The following is a 14101-nucleotide window of genomic DNA, read 5'->3' on the forward strand; positions in this document are numbered from 1 at the left end:
TCTTCTGCCGCTGGGGCTGTAGATGTGGTCAATCCTGGTTGCATGCCAGTCCCTGAACGCATTTTGGAAGAATTTCTCTCTGTTTTGCCCTGCTTGTTTCTTCTTTATGTTGGAAATGTATCCTCAGAATGGGTCTGAGCTGATTTTCCCTGCTGGTTTTAGGCCGCTTTACACACACTTGATGCACTTACACAGAGATATCAAGACTTAGCTTTTAAGATGCTTACTAGTCGGATAGATACTTGTGCGATGAACAGGGTCTGGTGAGTCCAGTTGATTGAGCAAGGAGTAGGTCGTGTCCATTCCATATTCGGTTTTCGGAAGGGTATCTGTGCTCATTTCAAACTCGAGTTTTATGCGTCACCCCACCTCACCTTTCCCCTGAAGCAGGCATAAGTGTGTTTTCTAAAAGCGTGACTCTGTTCTGTTTGGGGATTCAGTGCATGGGGAGCGATTTTTACATTCCCTCGATAAGTGATATCATAAGTTTCTGTTTTTGTGGGACTTATTTCACTGAGGATGATCGTACCTAAATCCACTCAGGATGCTGCTACCAGCCTCATGACGTGGATTTCATGGCTGAGTGACACTCCATTGGACCTACGTAGCACCACTTGTCCACTTGTCCACTTGTCTTTGTCCACTTGTCCACTCGTCTTTGTCCACTTGGCTCTTTCCTGGGATATGAAACGTGTACCGGAGTGGAGGTTCTTGTCAAGACAGCAGCCCTCAACTTTGGGGTCCCTGTGTCTGGTTGATTTTTTCATTTTCCCAAGGTCAACGCCCATGTGTGGAAGTGCCCTATGCTCTGTGGTTCTGTGTTTTCCATGGTTTGGGAAAGAGGATACACTTGTGAAGATTGGCTGTTGGCCATTGACATCCCGCCCATCAGCTTAACAAGGCTCCCTTGACTCCGTGGCCTGTCCTGCCTTTCTGGTTTTTAGACTTTTTTTGCCTGGCCCTTTTGCCGCGGGGGGGGGCGAGAGATTTCTTTGTAGTGCTGATTTGCTCTCCCAGGTTGCTTGGTTGGCCAAAAAGGGCGTATGCGTTTTTTCCTGAATATATTCAGGAAAAAACGCATACGCCCTTTTTGGCCAACCGCATCATTGTCCACGTTCTGGCGCTTTTCATGTGCTATCGGGGCCATTCCGATGTACCCGTTGACATCCGTTTCCTGCAGTTCTGCCTTGCGTTCAGCGCCTCTTCGTAGCCTGACCTCAATATATTTTGGGGCGATAGTTATCGTTTAGAACTCTGCAGGTTTGGGAAGTGCAGTGCCCCTGAGCTCCATTTCCCAAGTCGCTTTTTTGTGAGTGGGACGCAACACGGCTGGATGGCTTCACGCCCTATTGTCGATCCGGGGTGGCAGGCTGAACCGCTGGTGAATTCTTCTTCGTGATGGGAAATGAGAGTGACATGTGCCCGACCAAACACCTCCAGCGAGTCTCTCATTGGTTCCCCCTCTTGCAGTTCATCCTGCGGACAAATTGCAGACGGTACGAAAGAGGCATGGAAAGGCGCCGAGTCTCCAAGTGGGGAGATTGTTAGTAAGGGGGCCTGAATGGAGAACACGAGCACCAGGAGATGAAAACTGAGGTGAGTTTCAGAAAGCTTTCCCGATCCCACGGTGTAGCAACCGCTGGGTTTCCAATGAGTGCTTTCGCTGTCGGAAGATTGCGTTGAACCTGGAGAGTTGGGACCCATGGAATGGGGAGCACGCAGGATTCCTTTCAAGGGTCTGCATTTGCTTTCCCAACCTCACCAATCGTCTCAGCCCCAAGAGTGTCCAGCCTTATGTCTTCTGCCGCTGGGGCTGTAGATGTGGTCAATCCTGGTTGCATGCCAGTCCCTGAACGCATTTTGGAAGAATTTCTCTCTGTTTTGCCCTGCTTGTTTCTTCTTTATGTTGGAAATGTATCCTCAGAATGGGTCTGAGCTGATTTTCCCTGCTGGTTTTAGGCCGCTTTACACACACTTGATGCACTTACACAGAGATATCAAGACTTAGCTTTTAAGATGCTTACTAGTCGGATAGATACTTGTGCGATGAACAGGGTCTGGTGAGTCCAGTTGATTGAGCAAGGAGTAGGTCGTGTCCATTCCATATTCGGTTTTCGGAAGGGTATCTGTGCTCATTTCAAACTCGAGTTTTATGCGTCACCCCACCTCACCTTTCCCCTGAAGCAGGCATAAGTGTGTTTTCTAAAAGCGTGACTCTGTTCTGTTTGGGGATTCAGTGCATGGGGAGCGATTTTTACATTCCCTCGATAAGTGATATCATAAGTTTCTTTTTTTGTGGGACTTATTTCACTGAGGATGATCGTACCTAAATCCACTCAGGATGCTGCTACCAGCCTCATGACGTGGATTTCATGGCTGAGTGACACTCCATTGGACCTACGTAGCACCACTTGTCCACTTGTCCAGTTGTCGTTGTCCACTTGTCCACTCGTCTTTGTCCACTTGGCTCTTTCCTGGGATATGAAACGTGTACCGGAGTGGAGGTTCTTGTCAAGACAGCAGCCCTCAACTTTGGGGTCCCTGTGTCTGGTTGATTTTTTCATTTTCCCAAGGTCAACGCCCATGTGTGGAAGTGCCCTATGCTCTGTGGTTCTGTGTTTTACATGGTTTGGGAAAGAGGATACACTTGTGAAGATTGGCTGTTGGCCATTGACATCCCGCCCATCAGCTTAACAAGGCTCCCTTGACTCCGTGGGCTGTCCTGCCTTTCTGGTTTTTAGACTTTTTTCGCCTGGCCCTTTTGCCCCGGGGGGGGGGCGAGAGATTTCTTTGTAGTGCTGATTTGCTCTCCCAGGTTGCTTGGTTGGCCAAAAAGGGCGTATGCGTTTTTTCCTGAATATATTCAGGAAAAAACGCATACGCCCTTTTTGGCCAACCGCATCATTGTCCACGTTCTGGCGCTTTTCATGTGCTATCGGGGCCATTCCGATGTACCCGTTGACATCCGTTTCCTGCAGTTCTGCCTTGCGTTCAGCGCCTCTTCGTAGCCTGACCTCAATATATTTTGGGGCGATAGTTATCGTTTAGAACTCTGCAGGTTTGGGAAGTGCAGTGCCCCTGAGCTCCATTTCCCAAGTCGCTTTTTTGTGAGTGGGACGCAACACGGCTGGATGGCTTCACGCCCTATTGTCGATCCGGGGTGGCAGGCTGAACCGCTGGTGAATTCTTCTTCGTGATGGGAAATGAGAGTGACATGTGCCCGACCAAACACCTCCAGCGAGTCTCTCATTGGTTCCCCCTCTTGCAGTTCATCCTGCGGACAAATTGCAGACGGTACGAAAGAGGCATGGAAAGGCGCCGAGTCTCCAAGTGGGGAGATTGTTAGTAAGGGGGCCTGAATGGAGAACACGAGCACCAGGAGATGAAAACTGAGGTGAGTTTCAGAAAGCTTTCCCGATCCCACGGTGTAGCAACCGCTGGGTTTCCAATGAGTGCTTTCGCTGTCGGAAGATTGCGTTGAACCTGGAGACTTGGGACCCATGGAATGGGGAGCACGCAGGATTCCTTTCAAGGGTCTGCATTTGCTTTCCCAACCTCACCAATCGTCTCAGCCCCAAGAGTGTCCAGCCTTATGTCTTCTGCCCCTGGGGCTGTAGATGTGGTCAATCCTGGTTGCATGCCAGTCCCTGAACGCATTTTGGAAGAATTTCTCTCTGTTTTGCCCTGCTTGTTTCTTCTTTATGTTGGAAATGTATCCTCAGAATGGGTCTGAGCTGATTTTCCCTGCTGGTTTTAGGCCGCTTTACACACACTTGATGCACTTACACAGAGATATTAAGACTTAGCTTTTAAGATGCTTACTAGTCGGATAGATACTTGTGCGATGAACAGGGTCTGGTGAGTCCAGTTGATTGAGCAAGGAGTAGGTCGTGTCCATTCCATATTCGGTTTTCGGAAGGGTATCTGTGCTCATTTCAAACTCGAGTTTTATGCGTCACCCCACCTCACCTTTCCCCTGAAGCAGGCATAAGTGTGTTTTCTAAAAGCGTGACTCTGTTCTGTTTGGGGATTCAGTGCATGGGGAGCGATTTTTACATTCCCTCGATAAGTGATATCATAAGTTTCTTTTTTTGTGGGACTTATTTCACTGAGGATGATCGTACCTAAATCCACTCAGGATGCTGCTACCAGCCTCATGACGTGGATTTCAAGGCTGAGTGACACTCCATTGGACCTACGTAGCACCACTTGTCCACTTGTCCACTTGTCTTTGTCCACTTGTCCACTCGTCTTTGTCCACTTGGCTCTTTCCTGGGATATGAAACGTGTACCGGAGTGGAGGTTCTTGTCAAGATAGCAGCCCTCAACTTTGGGGTCCCTGTGTCTGGTTGATTTTTTCATTTTCCCAAGGTCAACGCCCATGTGTGGAAGTGCCCTATGCTCTGTGGTTCTGTGTTTTACATGGTTTGGGAAAGAGGATACACTTGTGAAGATTGGCTGTTGGCCATTGACATCCCGCCCATCAGCTTAACAAGGCTCCCTTGACTCCGTGGGCTGTCCTGCCTTTCTGGTTTTTAGACTTTTTTCGCCTGGCCCTTTTGCCCCGGGGGGGGCGAGAGATTTCTTTGTAGTGCTGATTTGCTCTCCCAGGTTGCTTGGTTGGCCAAAAAGGGCGTATGCGTTTTTTCCTGAATATATTCAGGAAACAACGCATACGCCCTTTTTGGCCAACCGCATCATTGTCCACGTTCTGGCGCTTTTCATGTGCTATCGGGGCCATTCCGATGTAGCCGTTGACATCCGTTTCCTGCAGTTCTGCCTTGCGTTCAGCGCCTCTTCGTAGCCTGACCTCAATATATTTTGGGGCGATAGTTATCGTTTAGAACTCTGCAGGTTTGGGAAGTGCAGTGCCCCTGAGCTCCATTTCCCAAGTCGCTTTTTTTTGAGTGGGACGCAACACGGCTGGATGGCTTCACGCCCTATTGTCGATCCGGGGTGGCAGGCTGAACCGCTGGTGAATTCTTTTTCGTGATGGGAAATGAGAGTGACATGTGCCCGACCAAACACCTCCAGCGAGTCTCTCATTGGTTCCCCCTCTTGCAGTTCATCCTGCGGACAAATTGCAGACGGTACGAAAGAGGCATGGAAAGGCGCCGAGTCTCCAAGTGGGGAGATTGTTAGTAAGGGGGCCTGAATGGAGAACACGAGCACCAGGAGATGAAAACTGAGGTGAGTTTCAGAAAGCTTTCCCGATCCCACGGTGTAGCAACCGCTGGGTTTCCAATGAGTGCTTTCGCTGTCGGAAGATTGCGTTGAACCTGGAGAGTTGGGACCCATGGAATGGGGAGCACGCAGGATTCCTTTCAAGGGTCTGCATTTGCTTTCCCAACCTCACCAATCGTCTCAGCCCCAAGAGTGTCCAGCCTTATGTCTTCTGCCGCTGGGGCTGTAGATGTGGTCAATCCTGGTTGCATGCCAGTCCCTGAACGCATTTTGGAAGAATTTCTCTCTGTTTTGCCCTGCTTGTTTCTTCTTTATGTTGGAAATGTATCCTCAGAATGGGTCTGAGCTGATTTTCCCTGCTGGTTTTAGGCCGCTTTACACACACTTGATGCACTTACACAGAGATATCAAGACTTAGCTTTTAAGATGCTTACTAGTCGGATAGATACTTGTGCGATGAACAAGGTCTGGTGAGTCCAGTTGATTGAGCAAGGAGTAGGTCGTGTCCATTCCATATTCGGTTTTCGGAAGGGTATCTGTGCTCATTTCAAACTCGAGTTTTATGCGTCACCCCACCTCACCTTTCCCCTGAAGCAGGCATAAGTGTGTTTTCTAAAAGCGTGACTCTGTTCTGTTTGGGGATTCAGTGCATGGGGAGCGATTTTTACATTCCCTCGATAAGTGATATCATAAGTTTCTTTTTTTGTGGGACTTATTTCACTGAGGATGATCGTACCTAAATCCACTCAGGATGCTGCTACCAGCCTCATGACGTGGATTTCATGGCTGAGTGACACTCCATTGGACCTACGTAGCACCACTTGTCCACTTGTCCAGTTGTCGTTGTCCACTTGTCCACTCGTCTTTGTCCACTTGGCTCTTTCCTGGGATATGAAACGTGTACCGGAGTGGAGGTTCTTGTCAAGACAGCAGCCCTCAACTTTGGGGTCCCTGTGTCTGGTTGATTTTTTCATTTTCCCAAGGTCAACGCCCATGTGTGGAAGTGCCCTATGCTCTGTGGTTCTGTGTTTTCCATGGTTTGGGAAAGAGGATACACTTGTGAAGATTGGCTGTTGGCCATTGACATCCCGCCCATCAGCTTAACAAGGCTCCCTTGACTCCGTGGGCTGTCCTGCCTTTCTGGTTTTTAGACTTTTTTCGCCTGGCCCTTTTGCCCCGGGGGGGGGCGAGAGATTTCTTTGTAGTGCTGATTTGCTCTCCCAGGTTGCTTGGTTGGCCAAAAAGGGCGTATGCGTTTTTTCCTGAATATATTCAGGAAAAAACGCATACGCCCTTTTTGGCCAAGCGCATCATTGTCCACGTTCTGGCGCTTTTCATGTGCTATCGGGGCCATTCCGATGTACCCGTTGACATCCGTTTCCTGCAGTTCTGCCTTGCGTTCAGCGCCTCTTCGTAGCCTGACCTCAATATATTTTGGGGCGATAGTTATCGTTTAGAACTCTGCAGGTTTGGGAAGTGCAGTGCCCCTGAGCTCCATTTCCCAAGTCGCTTTTTTGTGAGTGGGACGCAACACGGCTGGATGGCTTCACGCCCTATTGTCGATCCGGGGTGGCAGGCTGAACCGCTGGTGAATTCTTCTTCGTGATGGGAAATGAGAGTGACATGTGCCCGACCAAACACCTCCAGCGAGTCTCTCATTGGTTCCCCCTCTTGCAGTTCATCCTGCGGACAAATTGCAGACGGTACGAAAGAGGCATGGAAAGGCGCCGAGTCTCCAAGTGGGGAGATTGTTAGTAAGGGGGCCTGAATGGAGAACACGAGCACCAGGAGATGAAAACTGAGGTGAGTTTCAGAAAGCTTTCCCGATCCCACGGTGTAGCATCCGCTGGGTTTCCAATGAGTGCTTTCGCTGTCGGAAGATTGCGTTGAACCTGGAGAGTTGGGACCCATGGAATGGGGAGCACGCAGGATTCCTTTCAAGGGTCTGCATTTGCTTTCCCAACCTCACCAATCGTCTCAGCCCCAAGAGTGTCCAGCCTTATGTCTTCTGCCGCTGGGGCTGTAGATGTGGTCAATCCTGGTTGCATGCCAGTCCCTGAACGCATTTTGGAAGAATTTCTCTCTGTTTTGCCCTGCTTGTTTCTTCTTTATGTTGGAAATGTATCCTCAGAATGGGTCTGAGCTGATTTTCCCTGCTGGTTTTAGGCCGCTTTACACACACTTGATGCACTTACACAGAGATATCAAGACTTAGCTTTTAAGATGCTTACTAGTCGGATAGATACTTGTGCGATGAACAGGGTCTGGTGAGTCCAGTTGATTGAGCAAGGAGTAGGTCGTGTCCATTCCATATTCGGTTTTCGGAAGGGTATCTGTGCTCATTTCAAACTCGAGTTTTATGCGTCACCCCACCTCACCTTTCCCCTGAAGCAGGCATAAGTGTGTTTTCTAAAAGCGTGACTCTGTTCTGTTTGGGGATTCAGTGCATGGGGAGCGATTTTTACATTCCCTCGATAAGTGATATCATAAGTTTCTTTTTTTGTGGGACTTATTTGACTGAGGATGATCGTACCTAAATCCACTCAGGATGCTGCTACCAGCCTCATGACGTGGATTTCATGGCTGAGTGACACTCCATTGGACCTACGTAGCACCACTTGTCCACTTGTCCACTTGTCTTTGTCCACTTGTCCACTCGTCTTTGTCCACTTGGCTCTTTCCTGGGATATGAAACGTGTACCGGAGTGGAGGTTCTTGTCAAGACAGCAGCCCTCAACTTTGGGGTCCCTGTGTCTGGTTGATTTTTTCATTTTCCCAAGGTCAACGCCCATGTGTGGAAGTGCCCTATGCTCTGTGGTTCTGTGTTTTCCATGGTTTGGGAAAGAGGATACACTTGTGAAGATTGGCTGTTGGCCATTGACATCCCGCCCATCAGCTTAACAAGGCTCCCTTGACTCCGTGGCCTGTCCTGCCTTTCTGGTTTTTAGACTTCTTTCGCCTGGCCCTTTTGCCCCGGGGGGGGGTGGCGAGAGATTTCTTTGTAGTGCTGATTTGCTCTCCCAGGTTGCTTGGTTGGCCAAAAAGGGCGTATGCGTTTTTTCCTGAATATATTCAGGAAAAAACGCATACGCCCTTTTTGGCCAACCGCATCATTGTCCACGTTCTGGCGCTTTTCATGTGCTATCGGGGCCATTCTGATGTACCCGTTGACATCCGTTTCCTGCAGTTCTGCCTTGCGTTCAGCGCCTCTTCGTAGCCTGACCTCAATATATTTTGGGGCGATAGTTATCGTTTAGAACTCTGCAGGTTTGGGAAGTGCAGTGCCCCTGAGCTCCATTTCCCAAGTCGCTTTTTTGTGAGTGGGACGCAACACGGCTGGATGGCTTCACGCCCTATTGTCGATCCGGGGTGGCAGGCTGAACCGCTGGTGAATTCTTCTTCGTGATGGGAAATGAGAGTGACATGTGCCCGACCAAACACCTCCAGCGAGTCTCTCATTGGTTCCCCCTCTTGCAGTTCATCCTGCGGACAAATTGCAGACGGTACGAAAGAGGCATGGAAAGGCGCCGAGTCTCCAAGTGGGGAGATTGTTAGTAAGGGGGCCTGAATGGAGAACACGAGCACCAGGAGATGAAAACTGAGGTGAGTTTCAGAAAGCTTTCCCGATCCCACGGTGTAGCAACCGCTGGGTTTCCAATGAGTGCTTTCGCTGTCGGAAGATTGCGTTGAACCTGGAGAGTTGGGACCCATGGAATGGGGAGCACGCAGGATTCCTTTCAAGGGTCTGCATTTGCTTTCCCAACCTCACCAATCGTCTCAGCCCCAAGAGTGTCCAGCCTTATGTCTTCTGCCGCTGGGGCTGTAGATGTGGTCAATCCTGGTTGCATGCCAGTCCCTGAACGCATTTTGGAAGAATTTCTCTCTGTTTTGCCCTGCTTGTTTCTTCTTTATGTTGGAAATGTATCCTCAGAATGGGTCTGAGCTGATTTTCCCTGCTGGTTTTAGGCCGCTTTACACACACTTGATGCACTTACACAGAGATATCAAGACTTAGCTTTTAAGATGCTTACTAGTCGGATAGATACTTGTGCGATGAACAGGGTCTGGTGAGTCCAGTTGATTGAGCAAGGAGTAGGTCGTGTCCATTCCATATTCGGTTTTCGGAAGGGTATCTGTGCTCATTTCAAACTCGAGTTTTATGCGTCACCCCACCTCACCTTTCCCCTGAAGCAGGCATAAGTGTGTTTTCTAAAAGCGTGACTCTGTTCTGTTTGGGGATTCAGTGCATGGGGAGCGATTTTTACATTCCCTCGATAAGTGATATCATAAGTTTCTTTTTTTGTGGGACTTATTTCACTGAGGATGATCGTACCTAAATCCACTGAGCATGCTGCTACCAGCCTCATGACGTGGATTTCATGGCTGAGTGACACTCCATTGGACCTACGTAGCACCACTTGTCCACTTGTCCACTTGTCTTTGTCCACTTGTCCACTCGTCTTTGTCCACTTGGCTCTTTCCTGGGATATGAAACGTGTACCGGAGTGGAGGTTCTTGTCAAGACAGCAGCCCTCAACTTTGGGGTCCCTGTGTCTGGTTGATTTTTTCATTTTCCCAAGGTCAACGCCCATGTGTGGAAGTGCCCTATGCTCTGTGGTTCTGTGTTTTACATGGTTTGGGAAAGAGGATACACTTGTGAAGATTGGCTGTTGGCCATTGACATCCCGCCCATCAGCTTAACAAGGCTCCCTTGACTCCGTGGCCTGTCCTGCCTTTCTGGTTTTTAGACTTCTTTCGCCTGGCCCTTTTGCCCCGGGGGGGGGGGCGAGAGATTTCTTTGTAGTGCTGATTTGCTCTCCCAGGTTGCTTGGTTGGCCAAAAAGGGCGTATGCGTTTTTTCCTGAATATATTCAGGAAAAAACGCATACGCCCTTTTTGGCCAACCGCATCATTGTCCACGTTCTGGCGCTTTTCATGTGCTATCGGGGCCATTCCGATGTACCCGTTGACATCCGTTTCCTGCAGTTCTGCCTTGCGTTCAGCGCCTCTTCGTAGCCTGACCTCAATATATTTTGGGGCGATAGTTATCGTTTAGAACTCTGCAGGTTTGGGAAGTGCAGTGCCCCTGAGCTCCATTTCCCAAGTCGCTTTTTTGTGAGTGGGACGCAACACGGCTGGATGGCTTCACGCCCTATTGTCGATCCGGGGTGGCAGGCTGAACCGCTGGTGAATTCTTCTTCGTGATGGGAAATGAGAGTGACATGTGCCCGACCAAACACCTCCAGCGAGTCTCTCATTGGTTCCCCCTCTTGCAGTTCATCCTGCGGACAAATTGCAGACGGTACGAAAGAGGCATGGAAAGGCGCCGAGTCTCCAAGTGGGGAGATTGTTAGTAAGGGGGCCTGAATGGAGAACACGAGCACCAGGAGATGAAAACTGAGGTGAGTTTCAGAAAGCTTTCCCGATCCCACGGTGTAGCATCCGCTGGGTTTCCAATGAGGGCTTTCGCTGTCGGAAGATTGCGTTGAACCTGGAGAGTTGGGACCCATGGAATGGGGAGCACGCAGGATTCCTTTCAAGGGTCTGCATTTGCTTTCCCAACCTCACCAATCGTCTCAGCCCCAAGAGTGTCCAGCCTTATGTCTTCTGCCGCTGGGGCTGTAGATGTGGTCAATCCTGGTTGCATGCCAGTCCCTGAACGCATTTTGGAAGAATTTCTCTCTGTTTTGCCCTGCTTGTTTCTTCTTTATGTTGGAAATGTATCCTCAGAATGGGTCTGAGCTGATTTTCCCTGCTGGTTTTAGGCCGCTTTACACACACTTGATGCACTTACACAGAGATATCAAGACTTAGCTTTTAAGATGCTTACTAGTCGGATAGATACTTGTGCGATGGATAGGGTCTGGTGAGTCCAGTTGATTGAGCAAGGAGTAGGTCTTGTCCATTCCATATTCGGTTTTCGGAAGGGTATCTGTGCTCATTTCAAACTCGAGTTTTATGCGTCACCCCACCTCACCTTTCCCCTGAAGCAGGCATAAGTGTGTTTTCTAAAAGCGTGAGTCTGATCTGTTTGGGGATTCAGTGCATGGGGAGCGATTTTTACATTCCCTCGATAAGTGATATCATAAGTTTCTTTTTTTGTGGGACTTATTTCACTGAGGATGATCGTACCTAAATCCACTGAGCATGCTGCTACCAGCCTCATGACGTGGATTTCATGGCTGAGTGACACTCCATTGGACCTACGTAGCACCACTTGTCCACTTGTCCACTTGTCTTTGTCCACTTGTCCACTCGTCTTTGTCCACTTGGCTCTTTCCTGGGATATGAAACGTGTACCGGAGTGGAGGTTCTTGTCAAGACAGCAGCCCTCAACTTTGGGGTCCCTGTGTCTGGTTGATTTTTTCATTTTCCCAAGGTCAACGCCCATGTGTGGAAGTGCCCTATGCTCTGTGGTTCTGTGTTTTCCATGGTTTGGGAAAGAGGATACACTTGTGAAGATTGGCTGTTGGCCATTGACATCCCGCCCATCAGCTTAACAAGGCTCCCTTGACTCCGTGGGCTGTCCTGCCTTTCTGGTTTTTAGACTTTTTTCGCCTGGCCCTTTTGCCCCGGGGGGGGGGGCGAGAGATTTCTTTGTAGTGCTGATTTGCTCTCCCAGGTTGCTTGGTTGGCCAAAAAGGGCGTATGCGTTTTTTCCTGAATATATTCAGGAAAAAACGCATACGCCCTTTTTGGCCAACCGCATCATTGTCCACGTTCTGGCGCTTTTCATGTGCTATCGGGGCCATTCCGATGTACCCGTTGACATCCGTTTCCTGCAGTTCTGCCTTGCGTTCAACGCCTCTTCGTAGCCTGACGTCAATATATTTTGGGGCGATAGTTATCGTTTAGAACTCTGCAGGTTTGGGAAGTGCAGTGCCCCTGAGCTCCATTTCCCAAGTCGCTTTTTTGTGAGTGGGACGCAACACGGCTGGATGGCTTCACGCCCTATTGTCGATCCGGGGTGGCAGGCTGAACCGCTGGTGAATTCTTCTTCGTGATGGGAAATGAGAGTGACATGTGCCCGACCAAACACCTCCAGCGAGTCTCTCATTGGTTCCCCCTCTTGCAGTTCATCCTGCGGACAAATTGCAGACGGTACGAAAGAGGCATGGAAAGGCGCCGAGTCTCCAAGTGGGGAGATTGTTAGTAAGGGGGCCTGAATGGAGAACACGAGCACCAGGAGATGAAAACTGAGGTGAGTTTCAGAAAGCTTTCCCGATCCCACGGTGTAGCATCCGCTGGGTTTCCAATGAGTGCTTTCGCTGTCGGAAGATTGCGTTGAACCTGGAGAGTTGGGACCCATGGAATGGGGAGCACGCAGGATTCCTTTCAAGGGTCTGCATTTGCTTTCCCAACCTCACCAATCGTCTCAGCCCCAAGAGTGTCCAGCCTTATGTCTTCTGCCGCTGGGGCTGTAGATGTGGTCAATCCTGGTTGCATGCCAGTCCCTGAACGCATTTTGGAAGAATTTCTCTCTGTTTTGCCCTGCTTGTTTCTTCTTTATGTTGGAAATGTATCCTCAGAATGGGTCTGAGCTGATTTTCCCTGCTGGTTTTAGGCCGCTTTACACACACTTGATGCACTTACACAGAGATATCAAGACTTAGCTTTTAAGATGCTTACTAGTCGGATAGATACTTGTGCGATGAACAGGGTCTGGTGAGTCCAGTTGATTGAGCAAGGAGTAGGTCGTGTCCATTCCATATTCGGTTTTCGGAAGGGTATCTGTGCTCATTTCAAACTCGAGTTTTATGCGTCACCCCACCTCACCTTTCCCCTGAAGCAGGCATAAGTGTGTTTTCTAAAAGCGTGACTCTGTTCTGTTTGGGGATTCAGTGCATGGGGAGCGATTTTTACATTCCCTCGATAAGTGATATCATAAGTTTCTTTTTTTGTGGGACTTATTTCACTGAGGATGATCGTACCTAAATCCACTCAGGATGCTGCTACCAGCCTCATGACGTGGATTTCATGGCTGAGTGACACTCCATTGGACCTACGTAGCACCACTTGTCCACTTGTCCACTTGTCTTTGTCCACTTGTCCACTCGTCTTTGTCCACTTGGCTCTTTCCTGGGATATGAAACGTGTACCGGAGTGGAGGTTCTTGTCAAGACAGCAGCCCTCAACTTTGGGGTCCCTGTGTCTGGTTGATTTTTTCATTTTCCCAAGGTCAACGCCCATGTGTGGAAGTGCCCTATGCTCTGTGGTTCTGTGTTTTCCATGGTTTGGGAAAGAGGATACACTTGTGAAGATTGGCTGTTGGCCATTGACATCCCGCCCATCAGCTTAACAAGGCTCCCTTGACTCCGTGGGCTGTCCTGCCTTTCTGGTTTTTAGACTTTTTTCGCCTGGCCCTTTTGCCCCGTGGGGGGGGCGAGAGATTTCTTTGTAGTGCTGATTTGCTCTCCCAGGTTGCTTGGTTGGCCAAAAAGGGCGTATGCGTTTTTTCCTGAATATATTCAGGAAAAAACGCATACGCCCTTTTTGGCCAACCGCATCATTGTCCACGTTCTGGCGCTTTTCATGTGCTATCGGGGCCATTCCGATGTACCCGTTGACATCCGTTTCCTGCAGTTCTGCCTTGCGTTCAGCGCCTCTTCGTAGCCTGACCTCAATATATTTTGGGGCGATAGTTATCGTTTAGAACTCTGCAGGTTTGGGAAGTGCAGTGCCCCTGAGCTCCATTTCCCAAGTCGCTTTTTTGTGAGTGGGACGCAACACGGCTGGATGGCTTCACGCCCTATTGTCGATCCGGGGTGGCAGGCTGAACCGCTGGTGAATTCTTCTTCGTGATGGGAAATGAGAGTGACATGTGCCCGACCAAACACCTCCAGCGAGTCTCTCATTGGTTCCCCCTCTTGCAGTTCATCCTGCGGACAAATTGCAGACGGTACAAAAGAGGCATGGA

The sequence above is a fragment of the Kogia breviceps genome, unplaced genomic scaffold (genome assembly GCF_026419965.1).
Source record: "Kogia breviceps isolate mKogBre1 unplaced genomic scaffold, mKogBre1 haplotype 1 scaffold_57, whole genome shotgun sequence".
NCBI lineage: Eukaryota > Metazoa > Chordata > Mammalia > Artiodactyla > Physeteridae > Kogia > Kogia breviceps.